This window comes from Andrena cerasifolii, chromosome 4 (assembly GCF_050908995.1).
Source record: "Andrena cerasifolii isolate SP2316 chromosome 4, iyAndCera1_principal, whole genome shotgun sequence".
Classification (NCBI taxonomy): Eukaryota; Metazoa; Arthropoda; class Insecta; order Hymenoptera; family Andrenidae; genus Andrena; species Andrena cerasifolii.
Window position 1 is genome coordinate 364,842 of NC_135121.1, and position 18,970 is coordinate 383,811.

Genomic DNA, 18,970 nt, shown 5'->3' on the forward strand with positions numbered 1-18,970 from the left:
GAGAATGTCCGTAATTCGCGGTAAGGGGAAACGGTCGTCGATCGTTTTGGCGTTCAAGGTTCTGAAATCCGCCACTATCCTCCAGCGTTTTTTTCCATCTGGGTCCGCCTTCTTCGGGACCACATGTAATGGTGAGTTATGTGGCGACGACGAGGCTGCGATTATTCCCAGCTCTTCGAGGTTCCTTGTTTGATTGGCAATTTCTTCGTCCATAAGGGGGGAGTGCGGGTATTGCCGCGTGAATACTGGCGTCGGGTCGGTTAACGGGATGGTGTGTTCCATTGTCGTCGTTCCTCCCAGTGGGTCCCCAGGTACAAAGAACCTGTCCGAGTATCTTGTCACCAACTCCTCGATAAGCTGACGCGGTTCCAGGTCTATCTCCCCCAGTTTCAGCGTTTGGACTATATGCTGTACTCGTTCTTCGGTAGGCTTGCGTTCAACGCGGTAATCGCCGAGGTCTTGATCTTCGTTGATGTCGAAATCGTCTCCGAGGGGAGGGTATGGGCAAACCCGTTCGTCATCCCCGAGACCGTCGCGGCTTCGGGGAAGCAGACGTTTACCTCACTTCCGTTTGTCTCTAGTTCCGGGTTTTCGGTTAAATGAGCCTGGAATTCCATGTGGCTTCTTTTGCATTCCTCCGACGTATTTTCCAATTCCTTTGAATTGAAAAAGATAACGGGATGGATCGGACGATTCGCGGTCACCATTGTACGTTGGTGATAGGATACGATGGCTTCCTCCTGGAGCAGATACGGGCTCCCGATGAGGCCCGCAATCCCCTCCGGTAGATAGGGCATGCTTATTACGTGAAATAACGCCTAGCTGCCATTAATTTTCAGGCGAGTCGTCCCCATGGTCATAACCTTCCCGTTCAGTCCACCGACTTCGATGGGGTCTCTACTTAAAACCGGGGCTTCCGAGCTCGCGTACCGTATTTCTAATAAGTTTAACGCGGAACCCGTGTCTACGATGAATTCTCCCTCACCGTTCTCCAACTGTTCGGCCTTGATCCGGATGCGGGGGGAGTCAGCGCGTCCGAGAACCGTCGCTGGCTCTGGTTTCTCGGGTGGGATCTCGGCGATCCTTGGGCCAGCGAGGAGGACCCGCCCGCCTCGTTTCGGTTGAACGGGCGGGCGCGCTGGTAGTTTAAATGATCGCGATTTTCTACATAGGGTTCTCGTTCCACGGGTCTTCTTGATACGCGATTTTCGTGCCTTCTAGATTCTCTAGGATCGTATGTCCTTGATTCGCGAGGTTCGTAAACTCTCGGCTCGCGGGATTCATGTACCCTGGATTCGCGAGGCTCGTACGTTGCAAATTCTCGAGATCGTGGCGGTCTATTATATCGCGGTCTCTCTCGTGCTAATCTTCGCTGAGGGACGTACTGTCCGCGGTTGACGTCCAGCAAACGCTCGCCTTGCCTCGTCAGCAGGGCCATTGGCCGGCGCGGCGGTGTCGGATCGCGATAATACGGCTCGCGGCTGTACTCGTCGCGCCAATATTCTTCTCGATAGCGAGGGGAGCTGTAAGCGGAGTACGAAGAGTGAGGCTCTTCGTACGGGACCTCCTCGACCGGCTGTCTCCATTCGGTCCATTGCCGCTGGGGGTCGTATGGGGTCGGCGGGCGCGCGCTCCGAGCGTGCCCGTACACGTCTTCTCGCGGAAGGCCGACCCTCTCTAATTCTCGCCTTTGTGTGTGAAGCGCCAAATCAAACGCGTCGTCCAACGTTTCCGGATTTAGTAGTGCTACCCTAGCCGAAATCCGTTGGGGAAGTCCAGCAATAAAAGAGGAACGAGCCAATCGCTCGACATCCCTCAGGGTCTTTTCGTTATTTGTTCCTACCAGTTCTTTCGCTCTTAAGGTCACCTGACGGTGCAGACGGCACACGCGGTGGATAAAATCTATGATACGTTCTCGCGGAAACATGCTTATACGCTCAAGTTCCAATCGGAGCTCCTCATAACCACGGCATGGGGAATATCGGGCCCTGAGGAGGGTGAGTAGCTCGGATACGCTTCCACAACCTTTCCCCTCGACATAGAATCTGATTGGTTCGTCTAATTTAAATATGAGGCCGTCCAGGAATCTGTCTTCCTGGCCGGGCGGTACACGTTTTACAGCACGCTGTATCGAGGCAGCGAAGTCCTCCAAAGTTACTAGGTCGGGGTCGAAACGGGGAACGTGGTCGAGCTCCCGATACACTCTCTCCTCGTCGGCTCGGGCTTGCCATACGTCCATTCTAGACGTCTCTAGGTCGTTAGTCCGCGAGCCGAAAGATAGCCCATTGCCCGAAGGCGGTGTGGGAGGAGGAGGAAGAACGGAAGATATTCCACCTGAGGTTCGTACATTAGAGGGCTGATCCGACGGGGATCTAAGCAAACCACCTGGCATTGTTATACAATGCTCGGCAAATAGGCTTTGAGTAATAGGAAGCGTAGTCAAGTTACGAGCTGATAAGATTGCGACTGGCCGCGGTTATACGCGACGGCGCGATCTTTTCTTCTAAAAGGGGATGATTAGAAGAATCATATCCCACTTCTGACACCAGTTTGTTACGTCCCAATATAGGACTTCCTGTAAATCACCCCGAGCGGTTGGAATGATTTACCGGGTTCTTGCTCTATCGAAGGGCTAAGGCCCACCTTGACTATACTTACCGGGAATATGGAAGGTGACAAGGGGTTGAAAGAATAAAGTACAGGGGATATAAGGGAGAAACGATAAGAATAAATATATTGTTACATAAATAAGATTATCCTACCTCGAGACAGCGCTTCGTCTCAGCTGTCGCTCGCTGTGTCGCTCGGGTGTCGCGCGGCACGCTTGCCGTCTCGTGTTCGGTCGCTCACGGTGTCGCTGACCCACGGGTAGGTCGTGGTCGCTCGCTGTGCTTCTCGGATGTCGGTGGCCTAGAGCCCGTCGTACCGCACTGTCTCTAACGTACTTCTACGCGGTCCTACGTCGGTCTCGATTGACGCGCAAGGGCTCTCCTGGCTATGCCGTTTCCTGTGTGTCGGACAGAGTTACCCTTCTTACGAATTACTATCGGCCGATCGCGCTTCGCGGAATCTGCGTGGAGACGTGGTCGCGGTATCTAGACGGTCCTCTTGTCCGTCGCGACTTCCTAACTCGAGCACTCGAATAATAATCCTCTTTTTGCGGCTCCCGATCGCGGGCCGAACCTCGAACGATCCCTACGAATGGGGGAAACTGCCCCGTCGGCAGCTGTCGCTTGCTTCACCAATTCATTGATTATTGAGAAATAATTGGGGAATTGGGCCGAGCGCGGTCGCTGTCCCCATCGCTGTTGCCACGGGCTCAGCACCACTCGATTGCTACACGCGAGGCGATTCCGCTGGATCGCCCTTGCGAAACAAAAGCGACGCGTGGACAGCAAGCACGGGATGGACCTAAAGGGCCCATGTAACAACGTTGAATAATGATTAATGTCATGCTTCTTCAAGAGTTTCTGTACATCGGTGTTGTAAAATTCTTTTCCTCTAAATATCTTTGCAAACGCTTTAGTCACCTCAGCGCCACTTTTAGTCTTGAGCGGCAACGCCCATGCGTACTTGCTCAACACATCGATGACGCTGAGTATGTAGTGGTGACCCAGGTTGAATCGCGAGTATGGACGCACTTCTACAATGTCAGATTGCCACAGATCGTCGTATCCACGCACTATGACGCGCCTCCGAGGAAAATGTCTTCGAGCTGGAGCGTGCAATTCCTCCACAAGTTGTAGCTTCTTGTGGCCATAGTTTTCTTCACTCATGGATTTCGATAATGGCTGCATGTTTGATCGCAGATGTATCCTTGCCACGAATGATGCGATAATTATCGTGTACGTGCATTATGTGCTCTCCACCGCCCCAAGGAAATTCTGGACAAGTTCAACCGTCTCGCATGATTCTCCTTCGCATTGATGCTGCGGGATAGGATTCAATGCTTGCGATATCTTTTGAACGCTGTTTTGCAACGTCAGCATATCTCTCTGAAACGCGACCAGCTTCATCTCTAATTCTTCCTGCTGCTCTCTCAAAAGTTTAATGCTCTTTTTCACGTATAGTTTATTGACGGCATCTGTGTCGGCCACCGGCTGAGCTACGCGTCGTATCTTGCGCGATTTTGCATCAAAGTCGGCACCGGTCACGCAAAGAGCGTTATCACGCATATAATTTCGAAGCATGCCGCTCCATTTGTAATAGTCCATTGTAGCTGCTCCACTCTTCTCGAGCGATACCCCAAATTTGTTGATCGGCATCTCGACGCATACAGTGCACATCATCGGCGTGCGGTTTAATTTATAATGAGGCCTGCCTCGCGGAGTTCCTCGATAATCGATAGGATTTCGTCATCGTGCGAGTTGTTACCCGCCTGACGCGACGCTTCCAGCAAACGCAATCGATCCACCAGCTCGTTGGGATCATCCCAGTGCACATAATCTATCTTGTTATCGTTTACCACCATGACTCGCGATGTCCTTAGACCTTTCCCCGCTTTACTGGTCAATACACGGGGTAGTAGTGGTGCAATTACATGTTTGTACTTGTATCCCTTGTTCCCCTATATGGGGTTTTGTGCGTTATGACCACGTCTGTGAGCATTCGTCATCAGCAGTATACTTTTGTATTTTTGTTTATCAGCATCTGTGTATATAGCATCATCGGGAATTCTCTTGAAAATCAGTTCGTACAGACCAGGCGTTCCTCCATATCTTACACCGTCTATGATTATATTATCATCCTTGTCCATATCGAAAACCTTATCCCCCAGCATCATTCCACTACCACCAAAGTGTACACCGTACACATAATCTATGGTCGTATCCCTATCTCCACTTAGGATTGCGCTCATGTATTTTTGTCCCAGCGGACCGAAATGGTTGCGAAACGTTTCTTGCCCCTCGGATGTTTGGAGTTGCTCTCTAATAGATGCTGCAAGCGACTCATCGGCAGAAGTTTCATACACGTCTTCGTCATCATTGGTTGTGAGCGACTGTACATCGGGAAATGTATTTATTGACGCAGGAGGAACCGTGGAATCGTTTGATGCGACATTCAACCGTTTCCGCTTCGATTGAACTGGTGTGTAGGTTACGAGCGAATTTTCCAATGACATGTATGACTGTTTACTATTTCTTTTACGCGATGCGTTCCATTTCGGCCGGATTTTTGTTTTAGGCGTTAATGTTTCAATGCTCATACTCGTCGCAGGTGATATGTCAGCTTCTGTCTCAGCAGTATTTTCCACAATATGTTTTAAGGGCTCGGTAATAGGTTTAAAGTATTTTTCCAGCGCGATATCTTCATCCATCTTGTCAGTCTTCAAAGACTGATGTTTCCTGCGAATGGATTCGCTGGTTTTTGCAATTTCCATCGCTATTCTCTCGCGATCCTTAATCTCCTGACTACTAATCATCATTGTATCGCAGACGTTGCTTTCCCACCGATGTGTTGACGACGATTGAGCATCTCACGGAAGCGCAAACTCGTTAAATCCCTTTCTATAACGCCCATTGGACATCGCGCTGTCTTTATCTATCACCATGAAACCATACTCCCGCTGCCAACAATTACGACACAAAGCGCAGAAATCCTCGTAAGACATATCAGTGTTTACATGATCGTTGTACACATGTTTCAAGTTGGTACCATCCTGCTTAAACAGTATCAACAGATTCGCATTGTCGCGTATAAGATGTTTGGGAATCTTTGCATACGTCTGACAGAGATAGAAGCAGTCGACGTTCGAGTGGCGTCCCATTGCAAAGTATTCCCTTATCGTATCTTGCTTGTCGCATGCCACGTCATCAAAGATAAAAATGGAATTCGGAAGCGATTCGCTCGGTGGGATGACGTCACTGTTATTTGAAAATGTAAAGTAGCCAATTTCATCTATCGCAGTCAATAAATTCTCCAAATACTTATATTTTGGCTGTTGCAACGACTTGGAATACACGTACAGGTTCTCGAAGCACACGCCGTGAGGACTTTCCAACAAGCTGACCAGCACGTTGGTCTTTCCACAATTTGATGGGCCACAAATGAGGCAGCGTATAGTGTTTGGTAGCATGCTACCGTGTCTGCGTCTCGTTTTCGGAGACATCATTTGCGATTTATCATCAAAATTAGTCACGCGTATCGCCACAGGTTGTCGCACGAATCGCATCCTCTCCGTGAACTGCGAAAAATGATTTTGATACGTCGAAGCTGCGGTGCGCTCTATTTATAGGCTCGCGCCGAAGCAAAACAGCTCATTATTCAAAATGCTTCTGATCCTGTCGGATAATTGTGATATTCGAGACCAAACCGCTGAGCAGTTGAAATATATATCAAAGATTATTCTACTGCGAGAGTTTGGCAGACACATCGATCAGTTGTGGGACAGACTCCCCGAGCATATAAAAGTCGATTCTGAGGTTCAGCAGTATCGTCGGTGCTTGGAACATTATAATCGCCCTTGGCAGCGAACGCATATCGACGGTCCAGCACCATTGATTAAAAACTGCAGCGAATGTCGTCGAAGAGAGTAAAGAAAGGTTGTGGTCTGTTAAATCGGGCGATAAACGCGTTACCTATCGAATTACATATTCCGGGATATCAGTTTTGTGGTCCAGGAACTCATCTGGCAAAACGATTGGCTAGAGGCGATCGAGGCATCAATCCGTTGGACGCAGCGTGTCGCGAACACGATATTGCATATTCGCGTAGCAACGACCTCGGTGAAAGGCACACGGCAGATAAGGTTCTCGCTGACAAAGCGCGAAAACGCATCGTTGCGCGAGACTCGACTCTGGGTGAAAGAGGTGCTGCTACAGCTGTTTGGGCAGCTATGAAAGTTAAGACGAAAATCGGAATGGGGATGAAAACAAAACCCCGCAAAAGGACTGTAAGGAGAGCATCGCAAAAGCGGATACTTCCGGTGGCAAAACGAGGTGGCATATTACCACTTCTCCCGCTGCTAGGTGTTCTCGGATCATTAGCCGGTGGAGCAGCGGGGATCGCCAAGGCGGTAAACGATAATAAGGCGGCGCAACATCAGCTGCAGGAAATGCAGCGTCATAATCGCACCATGGAAGGTCGCGGACTTTATCTCGCACCATACAAGCGCGGACAGGGAATATCGAAACAAAAAAAAAAAAAAAACGCTGAAAAGACAATAAAAATGCCCGAGGGCGTAACTACAGATGCGCAATTGGGGGAGTTGGCAAAACGTATGCGTATTCCATTTTTTAGAGGTGTTTTTATGCGGAATGCACTACCTGTTGGAGGAGTACGCCGAAACGAGAGCGGTATCGTGAATTTGGATAATGTCGAGGGACCGGGGACTCATTTGGTGGCGTATGCGAAGAGGGGGCGTCGAGCTGTATACTTCGACAGCTTTGGCAATCTTCGACCGCCTAAGGAATTGGTACAATATCTGGATAAAGATGTCGTGAAAATCGAATACAATCACGCGCCTTATCAGGAGTACAATCAGAGCAATTGTGGTCAACTATGTCTACGCTTTCTACAAACGATTGGCCGCAAATTTAAGGATTGACTTCTCACCACTTTGATTCAGTACGAGTCCAGTCGTACAGCTTGGAATATGTCGTTAACATTCACTCTAACCGGCAAGAGTAGCACCCTCGCGGTGAGCTACTTTCCACCCATAGATTTGAGCGACGATGATTACGAGCTTGGTCTAACAACCCTTGAAACTTACCATACAATACCCAACATCGACTCCAGCAACGATAAATTCTACTTCACCACAAACTATGAGACCAACAGCAGCGTCGACACCAGCCATGAATACATTACGATTCTCCACGGTTCATACGAATTAGACGCCATTGCCAAGTATTTGAAACAGCGATTACTCGAGCGATATCCTCAAAAACTCGATGGCACCAATGCCAACGATGTTAGCGACAGCGATGAGTATCCTATAGTGTTGCGTCCCAACAACAACACCATGAAAAGTGAGCTGTACTGCTCGTTCATTGTAGACTTTACGAAGCCCAATAACATTGGATCGTTACTGGGATTCTCGACGAATCGCGTATTAGAACCGGAACAGTGGCACGAATCGGACGATCCGATTAATATCATGAATGTGAACATTATTCGCGTAGAATGTAGCGTGACCGCTGGCGCGTACAGCAATGGGAAGCGCGTACATACCATACATGAATTTTCTCCCAGAGTACCGCCGGGATATAAGATATCGGAAACGCCCGCGCAGATCATTTACCTTCCAATCACCGCACAGGTCATTTCGGATCTAACGATACGTGTTGTGGATCAAGACGGGCGGTTGCTTGATTTTCGAGGTGAAGAGATTACCATCAGACTGCACGTACGACGACGTCGATGATAATACATGTGGTGCAGTCGTATGAGATGCTTGTCTTGAACGACTCCAGAAACACGTTTCTTCCAAACGAAATTGTTTGCAGCAACAACAACAACAACAACAACAACAACAACTGCAACTGCAACAGCTCTGATTACACTAAAAAGAAGAGGTTCAGTGCTGCGAACATTGCATTTTTGAAATCGCTGGGATTCATTGTACGCAATTAAGTTGAAAAATGACTGACATTCTAAGCATTGGCGCGAAGCCGACGTTTGATGATCGCATCGTCAAGCTTGAGACTCACACATACAACCCTTACGTCAACACGACGTTTGGATACAGCGATGAGATAAGAATACCTATACAGCAACAGGATTTATACACATTACCGTGTGAAAGTTTCCTCTACCTGGAGGGGAAATTGACGATAAATAAGCCGAATGATGTATCACCGGTGATGTTGGGAAATAATTGCATGGCATTCATATTTGATGAGATTCGATATGAACTGAATGGTGTGGAGATTGATCGCAACAGAAACGTTGGAATAACTAGCACGCTTAAAAACTATGTATCGATGACATCTGATGAAGACAAAAATATGGAGAATGCGGGATGGGGCTTGAAACGGCACGATGAGCTAATAGTGAAAAATCATTTCAATTTTTGCATCCCGCTCAAATATTTGTTGGGATTTTGCGACTACAAACGCATGGTTATTAATGCGCGTCACGAATTGATTTTAATACGATCGCGCAACGATAACAATTCTCTAATAGGATCGCCGACGTTGGAACCAGAAATTGAATTACTTAAAGTGCAATGGCGGATGCCTCACGTGACGCTGAACGACGTTAATAAGCTGTCGTTGCTACATGCTTTGGAAAGTGGACAGAACCTGAGCATTAGTTTTCGCTCGTGGGATCTGTACGAGTATCCTCTCTTACAGAGCACGACCAAGCATTCGTGGGCCGTGAAGGCAGCTGCACAGTTGGAGAAGCCGCGATACATTATCTTTGCTCTACAGACTGCTCGAAAGAATGTGATGACTGAAGATGTTACTCGATTTGATCACTGCAAATTGACCAATGTAAAACTTTTTCCCAACTCGGAATTTTACCCGTACGATGACATGAACTTGGACTTTGATAAGAATAGGCGCGCCATCTTATTTAACATGTATACGCATTTTCGTAAATCGTATTATGGACATAGTTGCAACGAGGCATTATTCACCGTAGCCCAATTTTTGCAATTTGGTCCCCTCGTGGTGATTGATTGCTCGCGACAAAATGAGTCGATCAAGAATAGCACCGTGGACGTGCGCATAGAATTTGATTGTAAAGAAAACGTACCTGCAAATACTACGGCCTACTGTTTGATTCTGCACGATCGGGTGGTTGAATACAATCCGCTGACAAATGTGGTGCGCAAAATCAATTAAATTACTGCGCTACTTGCCCGCCCTCTCCTGTACCAAATTCGTACAAAATTTCATCGTGAAAATCGAGATGCTTTACGAGAAAGACTGCATTCTCCAGTCTGTCTTGGAAGTGAACGGACCTCTAAATTGTATCGATAATGGTCGTACCAACATTCGTTGACCTGCAAGGGTTCATCGTCGATGGAAGATTTGTCGCGAAGGAAGTGGCTATCCTACGAAAGGGAACAATTCTCTCGCACTATATTTTTGGGAGTTCGATGCCACAATATCTTCTTACAAAATCCGACAAATCGAGCATCCGGTGGTTGGTGGCAAAACATCATGGACTACGTTGGGAAGATGGAGACGTTCCGTACAGTATGGCTAAACAGCTAATTATGAAAGCTGTAGCCGATGCGATCGACGAGGAAGATGACACACCCCATGTCGTATACGTTAAAGGGCTGCAGAAACGCGATTGGCTCATGGATTTCCTCGATGAAAATACGAGAGCGGACGTGATCATCGAGACGCTAGACATTGACTACGAGGATATCAAATCCCTAAATAAGCTAAACGTAGTTAATACTCTGCGATGTGGCAGACACGCAAAGCACTGTGCCATGCAAAATGTATTTAAAATATTCAACTGGTGGTCTAAACGCCAGAGGGAAATACACAAATAAAATATAATCAATTTTTAATGCGTAACTGTTTTTTCTTCACCCTCCTCAACCTCCAACCTTCTGCATGTACGCTAGATTAAGACGATAGTTGTAATTATGTACAAGTAGTACGATTCATGATCAACGCGGTATGATAGACATTCGATAGATGTTCAGAGTGGTACGTTAGGCGTTGAAAGTGGTATGATAGATGTTCAAAGTGGTACGATAGACGTTCGATAGATGTTCAAAGTGGTACGATAGATGACGTTGAAAGTGGTCCAATACACGTTTGATACACGTTCAGAGTGGTATGGTAGATATTCAATACGTGATCAGAGTGGTATGGTCTAGTCGAATGATGTGTCCAAAGAAGAAGGGAAAGATGATGCGTGCGAATAAGGAGAGGACGGTTAGTGAAGAAGAAGATAAGTACATGGAGGAGGATGGTCAGCGAAAATGCAGGTGTCCTGTGATGAAGATGGCGAAGAACAAAGGCATCCTACTTTGCAAAGCTATGCATTTCTCGATTTCATCATAGGAGGGGGTTTTGACGTGCGAGAGCCAGGAGATGCATCGAGACCAGTTGCTCATCAAACGTTAAAGACATACAATAGAATTTTTTGTGCAATAATTTCTGCGAAAATGGGACTATTAAGGATTGCCCCCGAGTGCGATCCCGCGCAGAGCCGAGAGAATCCGGAGGTATGTACTTCGCAATATTTTTGACATTTATTACATTTAAGCTTTGAAATCGTGTGAGATTAAAATCAGACGTTTGTATAAATATTATATCACGGGTTTCTATGTTCCAGAACTCGCCACCCTCGTCACCCCCCGGACCGCCATCGCCACCACCGTCACCCCCGTCGTCGCGCGTGTGGTCACCGGATTGGGGCTCGCCGCAGCCATCGCCATCGCCGCCTTCGCCGCCTTCACCGCCGCTGCAAGTATGTAATACTTTGCATTTTTTTGCGTTTGATATTTAATATGTTTTGTATAAATATTATATCGATGTTTTGTGTGTTCTAGAACATATATTTTATGATGAATGTGCGGCTGGTGGAGGATGAGGCACCGGTGCTGGTCGAGGAGGAGAATGCGGCGGGCCCCGTGATGGCGGCTCGGCTGCGGCAGCCTTGGCTGCCGTATCGGCGAGTGGGGCTAAGACGGCCGCGGCCCCCATCGCCACCGTCGCACGGCGTGCGACGGTTACGGCAGCCGCTGCCGCAGCCATCACCACCGCGGTCGCCGTCTCCGCCACGGCCACCATCGCCGCAATAGTTTTTTTCTTTTTTTATTTCTATTTTTATATTTTATATTTTCTACTTTATATTTATATTCATTTCTTTTTTATTTTATATTGTAACAATATATATATCTTAAACCTATATTATTTCTCCATTGCATTCACCCATCATCCTCGCCGATCTTTCCCGACATCGTCCGAAACAATTTCTGATAAAATTTCTCATAAAAATAAATTATTATTATACGCCGACGTTGCCAAACGGTGTGTGTGTGTGTGTGCGCGCGCGCGCGCGTGTGTGTGTGTGTCACATATGTGACGCTCCGTTGGTTTCGCTATATGTACCATTCGGAAAAGACTAATGTCAGAGACGGCGTTTGGGGGAGTTGGTTAGGCGGCTGACTCGTACCGCGGAGGTCTTGGGTTCGAGCCCCGTCGCCCCGAGAAGTTTTTTCATTTATATTAATATCATAAAATTAATATTTCCTTCCTTACCGACAGTCTGTACCACGCTCCAAAGTAGCACCTTCCTTACCGACAATCTGTACCACGCTCCAGAGTAGCGCACCGTCACCCCGCGATTCCTCCTCCTCCTCCTCGATGATACCCCCCACCACTCCGATGATACCCCCCACCACTCCGCCATCTCTATGACGTCATCCGCCGCCAGCCCGCCGACAAAAAAACAAATTTTCAAATTTGAGTTTCAAGGTCATGATCAAGGCGGGCGGCATGTCGATGCGTCAATTGGACACCCTTAGCCGTGGCACTCTGTAACGGGACAGGGCTGTAAAATTTATTACGACAAGCAGCACTTGGGGCAAGGCCTGGTCGTCTGCGTTATAAATGTATACCTATTGGGGTTAGCCCGAATCTTCGTTGGGACTTGACCTTGAGCATTGCCAGATGCACATTCGGGGAAAGTCGGGTTGTCCTCGCCGGCGACGTTTTCCCACCACGGTCTTGCTTTCGCCCACTGTTTTCGGGCGACCAATGGTTATAGCGATTTTCTCACCCCGGTTCTCTTAACAGCCAATGACTGGGATTCGTAGGTTTCTTGTAAGAAGGATGTACGCCTCACGGCCAGATAAAAACTAGACTTGAATAAAGACACAACACAGTCACGATAGCTAGATCTGTACAAGTTTTTTCTCTTATCCAAGAGATGGTCCTTCGAGTGAAACTTGTAGTCGGCACATCACGTGCAAACTTAACAATACCCGAACGATCTGAATGATCATTCGCGGGTAAAACCAGTACATATTTTGTATATATTTTGTACATATTTTGTATATATCTTGTATATATTTTGTATATATTTTGTACATACTTTGCATGTCTTAATACAGTTACTCACAAAATTGAGCGTACACTTATGTTGGTAGTGAAAATTCGCGGGAGAATGAATAAAAACGTACATATTTGAGTGTGAAACCGCAATATATATTTATTCGTATGGTTTAGCGAATGATTGATGAATTTTGTGTTTAAAAACGTCAAGTATTTGTGTATATTTAACTGATACGTAAAAATGCAGGTATTTTACTGACACAAAATTGAGCGTACACGTAACTAATTTTACAAATTACGCGGTCTGCATAGGTTGAATGATGGTATTATTGAAGGGAAAGTCCCGTGAAATGGGTCTCGATATGCGGTTGCTGAGAAACTAAAAACAAATGACTACTTGTTATCTGTTTATTGAGTATAAGCGAAATGGCTAGCAGGAGGAAAGAAACAGACATTTCTATTCGTCAATTAATTATAAAATTATATTGTCAAGGGAAGTCTTTGCGCGAAGTGGGTAAAATTGTGAGTAAAACCCATTCCAGAATTCAGAAAATAGTAAATCATTATAAGTACGAAGGAACAGTTCGTAATAAACCTGGACGAGGAAGAAAGAAGATATTATCGGACATCGATAATAGATTTATTTGCAGACAAATTAAAATAAATCCAGGAATTAATATGAAAAATTTAACAACGGAGGTTTCAACACGTATTAAAAAAAAGTATATCGGTAGAAACAGTCCGAAGAACTCTACGTAAAGAAGGGTATCACGGTAGAGTGGCCAGGAAGAAACCTTACATCTCTAAAGCCAATACAGAAAAATGTTTACAGTTCGCTAAAACCTATATAAATTGTGATGACAGTTTTTGGAAAAGTGTCATATTTTCCGATGAAACCAAAATAAATTTATTTGGACGCGATGGGAGAAAGCAAATTGTGTGGAGGAAGCCCACTACAGAACATCATGTTCGCAACACATGGCCAACGGTAAAACACGGAGGAGGCTCGGTTATGGTATGGGGGTGTATAGGCATCAATGGTACCGGAAATTTAGAATTCATTGAAGGTATAATGGACAAAATGAAATATTTAAATATTCTAAAAAAAATTTAAAACAATCTGCAGAAAAGTTACAAATACCGCGTGTATACCACTTTCAACAGGACAACGATCCGAAGCACACATCGTATTTGGTGCAAGAGTGGTTATTATATAATGTGCCAAAATTATTAAAAACCCCTCCCCAGTCACCTGATCTTAACCCGATCGAGCACGTTTGGGGAGAACTGAAATCGAAATTGTTAAGTCACAATTGTACACATAAAGAAGAGTTCAAATTAAAATTACGCGAAGAATGGGACAATATTTCGCCTTCCTACATTCAAAAACTCATCGAATCCATGCCAAGGCGGTTACAAGCTGTTATTGAAGCGAAAGGTTATGCAACAAAATATTAATATCTATTTATTCATATATTATAATCCCTAAATATCAATATGTACGCACAATTTTGTGTCAGTAAAAGACCTGTATTTTTATGTTTTCAATTAAATATACACAAATACTTAATGTTTTTTTTTAAATGTACTAATCGTTCGCTAAACGATACAAATAATTATATATTGTGTTTTTTTACACTCAAATATGTTCGTTTTTATTCATTCTCCCGCCAATTTTCACTACCAACATAAGTGTACGCTCAATTTTGTGAGTAACTGTATATTATAATTGCATAAGGATTCGCAGTGTGATTAATGGGCACAAACATATATGATGGGGTTGTGTATTATACTTGCATGGAGGTTCGTGCTTTTTTAGATGTTTTTTTATGTTTTTCTTTTTGCTTTGCAACACTTAATTTATGATAATCCATTTCAGGCTTACAATTCACTAATTATATTACTTATACTTCTTATATTCCAGGTTCTCCATAAAAATATACCAGGTATGCAAATAAATATGAAATTATATTTATCAATTATACATTTAATAATTATACATATACCAAAATGGACAAAACTGTTCAAATTCCAAAAATATACAAAATATGAAAAATGACATACGCTTGACATCATTTACAATATAACACACTTTTCTCCAACTCCCAATTCATTATTTTTGTTTGTAAAAATGTTAATTTGCATAAAATTCGCACTCGAAACGACAAAGTACAATGAATTCATGTTTCATTCTTGCATATGTTTCGTATTCCTGCGCGTGTGCACTACAGCCTTACTATAGTCCGTAGTAGACAGAGGCAACGTCTCCCCCTGTCTTCCGTCCTCGTCGGCGCGGCCGCCATTGCTCAGCTTACACTCCAGTTGGAATATAGCTCTATGCCCTGATGCTTTCCACGTCCCATATTGTGATTTCTCTTTCGTTCTCCTTCTCTCCCCACTGTCTCTTTCCTTCCCTGTTCCCTTCCCATACTACCTTCAGTGGTAGGTGATCCGACTCCGTTCTCTCCTTAATAGCAAAGCTCTTTATCCTATCCCATCCTCATTATTTGTTAACACGTAGTCGATTACTGTTGCTCCGCGTTTTCCCACGTATGTATACTCGCCACCCTTATCGCCTATCATGTTACCATTTAATATCTGCCATCCTTTATCCTCTGCTATTCGTATTAGTCTTCTGCCTTCCGCGTTTGTCTTTCTGTCTTTCGAGCTCCTCTTACTTTCCTTCTCTTCATCCTCACTTTCCCATCTCCTACCCTCTGTTCCTACTCTCGCATTGAAGTCCCCCCAATTATCAACACCTCCTCCCTCTCCTGCTTAGCTCTTTGCATTATCTGTTTTAAATCCGTCATACCTTCGCTCCTCCTCTCTATCCTCTTCCCCCACCCCCCACTCCTCTCTAACTCCCGTTACTATACCTCCTATCACTCTTCGCCTCTTCCACCTTTTTTCGCCGGTTGGCATCTCCATATAAAGCCTTTGGGTAGTCTGCTCTTAATCTTGTCCCATTTGCTTTCTTCTATCCATGTTTCCGTAAGACCTACAAAGTCCTGCTTCTCCACAAACTCCCAGAAGTCTCTATCCTTTCTCATTAATCCCGCTACATTCCAAAACACAATACTCCCCCCCCCCTCCTTCCCTAATTCTCTTTTCTTCTTCGACTTTTTCTGTGTCTCTTGCGCCTGCCCGCCTGGTCTTTCTAAAAATTTGCATCCTTCCCGGCTCCCCTTTCACCTTGCTACCTTACCCACTTCCCCTCAATTCTCAGTTTTTTGTAACCCACCTTTACATCTTTCCCATTACTCCTTTCTGTCTTGGCGAATTGCACAATCTCCCGCTGTATTTATCCTTTCTGCTCTTGTCAAGTCATGATCTATAAAATTTTTCATACCTCCCAGCCTGTTTTTCTGTCCCATAAAATCGTTTGCTTATTCCCCGAGTTGTCCACCTTCGCTATCATCGTGTCTTTTTTCTCCTCCCCTATTCTTCTCACCCATTCGAAGTCACATTGCACACCCAATTCTTTCTCATAGAAATTTCTGACTCCTTCCTTTATATCCTGCCCTTTTATCTGTAGCCCCCTTATTATTATGTTGGTTTTCCTCTGTTTCTTCTCTTGTGTTTATAACAACTCCTCTAGAGTTGTAATGCCCATCTCCATCCTTGTTGTCCCTTCTTCTCCTCCTGTTTCTCTCCTCACTTCCACCGTGTCTAATCTATCCTCTAGTCTCTTTATTTTCTCCATTAACGCTTCTTTTTCCCTTCCCCATTCATTTTCCTTTCTTCTCATTTCTTCTCTTATTTCTTTTTTTATTTCCTCTTTCATTTTTCTCATTTCTTCCCATATGCCCTTTAGCATGTCCCTGATTCCTTTTCCCTCGTCTTTCAATTCCTCCTCCCCCTCGCTCTCCTGTGCTTCCATCCTCTTCATGCCTGCATCTTCTCTCTGTTTCTTCTCCTCTCCTCCCCAGAATCTGTCCAGTCCGCCTCCGGCCCTTGCTGTTGTACCTTTCCCTCTGTTCGCTCTTGTCACTGTCCACCCTTCAGTCCCACCTTCCTTACCTACCGTCCCTACTACCTTCTTTACCGACTTGTTTCGGTCTCCCATCCTACTGCGCGCTTTAACCTCAACTTCTCACTCTCTACGTCCGCACCTTCCTCCTCCCCTTCTATCCTCTTTCCTCCGCTCCCCTTACTTACCCCTTTTCCCTACCTCTTCTTCGCTACTTCTCTCTATCTCCTTTTACAATGCACCCTCTTAAACTAACAGATATCTTATAAATCATACACACACTCGACACACTACACTCGTCTACATGCACGCCACCTAACCAAGTCCAATATATATATTAGGTTGTTATTCCCGCAAGTAGTCTTTCTAGGTTCGCTAGGCGGTCTCCGCTTCCTGCGGGACTCTGGGCTGTGTTCTCGCTCGCGGATCCCGTGGGAGTGGGCAACATTTTGTTATCAGTCTCTAATTCTCCTCTCGGAATTAAACTATAATCTAACTCGTCAGACGGGTATAGTCTCCTGGCAGTTAAGTGCCCGGCGTGAATCGACGCAGTCGCTAACCCGGTCGAAATAATACGATTTTCGCCAGTTTCTACGTGTAGAGCAAGCCGCGTACGTTCTCCGATTTCACGAAACGCTTCAAATGTCGCGTCGAAGGTTCCGAAAGGTTCGAGTGATAATGCCGGGATGGGAATATTCGGTTGGAAACGGAAGGTAGGGGAACGTTACGGGTTAAAGAATTGGAACTCACCGTAAGGTTAAACAAGTTTATTTTGTCCCGATCTGGGTGACAGGCGAAGCGCGTACTGTATCGTGCGTGTGCTCGTAGTTAGAGCTGTACGAGTACTTGAATATTCGGGTAGTTTGAAATCCGAACCAATCCGGGACTCGGTTTCCAAGCCGAGCCAGGTACCCGAAAGAACCGAGCGACTCGGATAGAACCAAGTACTTGAATGTTTTTCAAGCGGTCCGAAAGAACCGGGCGGATTGGATGAAACCGAGCTGCTCGGATAGAACCAAGTCCTTGATGTTATCCAAGCGGCCCGAAAGAAACCGGGCGGATTGGATAGAACGAAGAGGATTGAATTTTTCCAAGCGGCCCGAAATAAACCGGGTGGCTTTGAAAGAAACGAGCGCTCCGCTCGACCTTCATTCGGACCGTTCGTTTCTTTCCAAGCCACCCGGTTTCTTAGGGCCCGCCCGCTTACTTTCCAAGCCGCCTGGTTTCTTTCGGGTTGCTTGGAAAAATTCAATCCGCTCGGTTCCATCCAATCCGCCCGGTTTCTTTCGGGCCGCTTGGAAAAATTCAATCCGCTCGATTCCATCCAATCCGTCCGGTTTCTTTCGGGCCGCTTGAAAAAAATTCAAGTACTTGGTTCTATCCGAGCCGCTCGGTTCTTTCGGGTACCCAGCTCGGCTCGGCTTGCTTTTTCCGGGTACTTGATCAGCTCTACTCGTAGTTTGTACAAAGTCTTATAGCTAATCCGGGGCGAAGCGGGGGCCAGAGGGGTCACCGCCTTCGGCTCGCTTTTGGGCGTTTTCGTTAGAACGCTGACGGTGCTAGTGGATTGTAGCCCGCGCTTTAGCGCTCGCGCGTGTCATCGGAATGCGCAGCGGTTGTAACGCTCGGTCGTTAGCTGGTTTACAACACTAACATGAAACCTTATTACAAGTGTTTTGCACGTTGCCTTTGGATTTGTGTCAACAGCATCTTGCAAATCATCATCATTGATGAGATTAGGATTCACTTCGGCGGTTTGTCATCAAGTGTCTCATCCCCCGTATTGAATTTTTGGAACTACTTTTGCGTCGTACGTTTACTTACACAATCATTTCCGAATGTCATACAAATCTTCCTGGCTGCATCAGTAGCTTTTGATCCAAGTTTGAACACATAGAGTAATTGCGCGTGATGAACTAGGTTGGCAAGTTATTTTGAGAGGAGGTTTTTGTGCAAAAAATGATATGTTTAAGACGAATTATTTCTATTCAACATTATTTCGATATGCAACAAAAAGTCGTAAAAC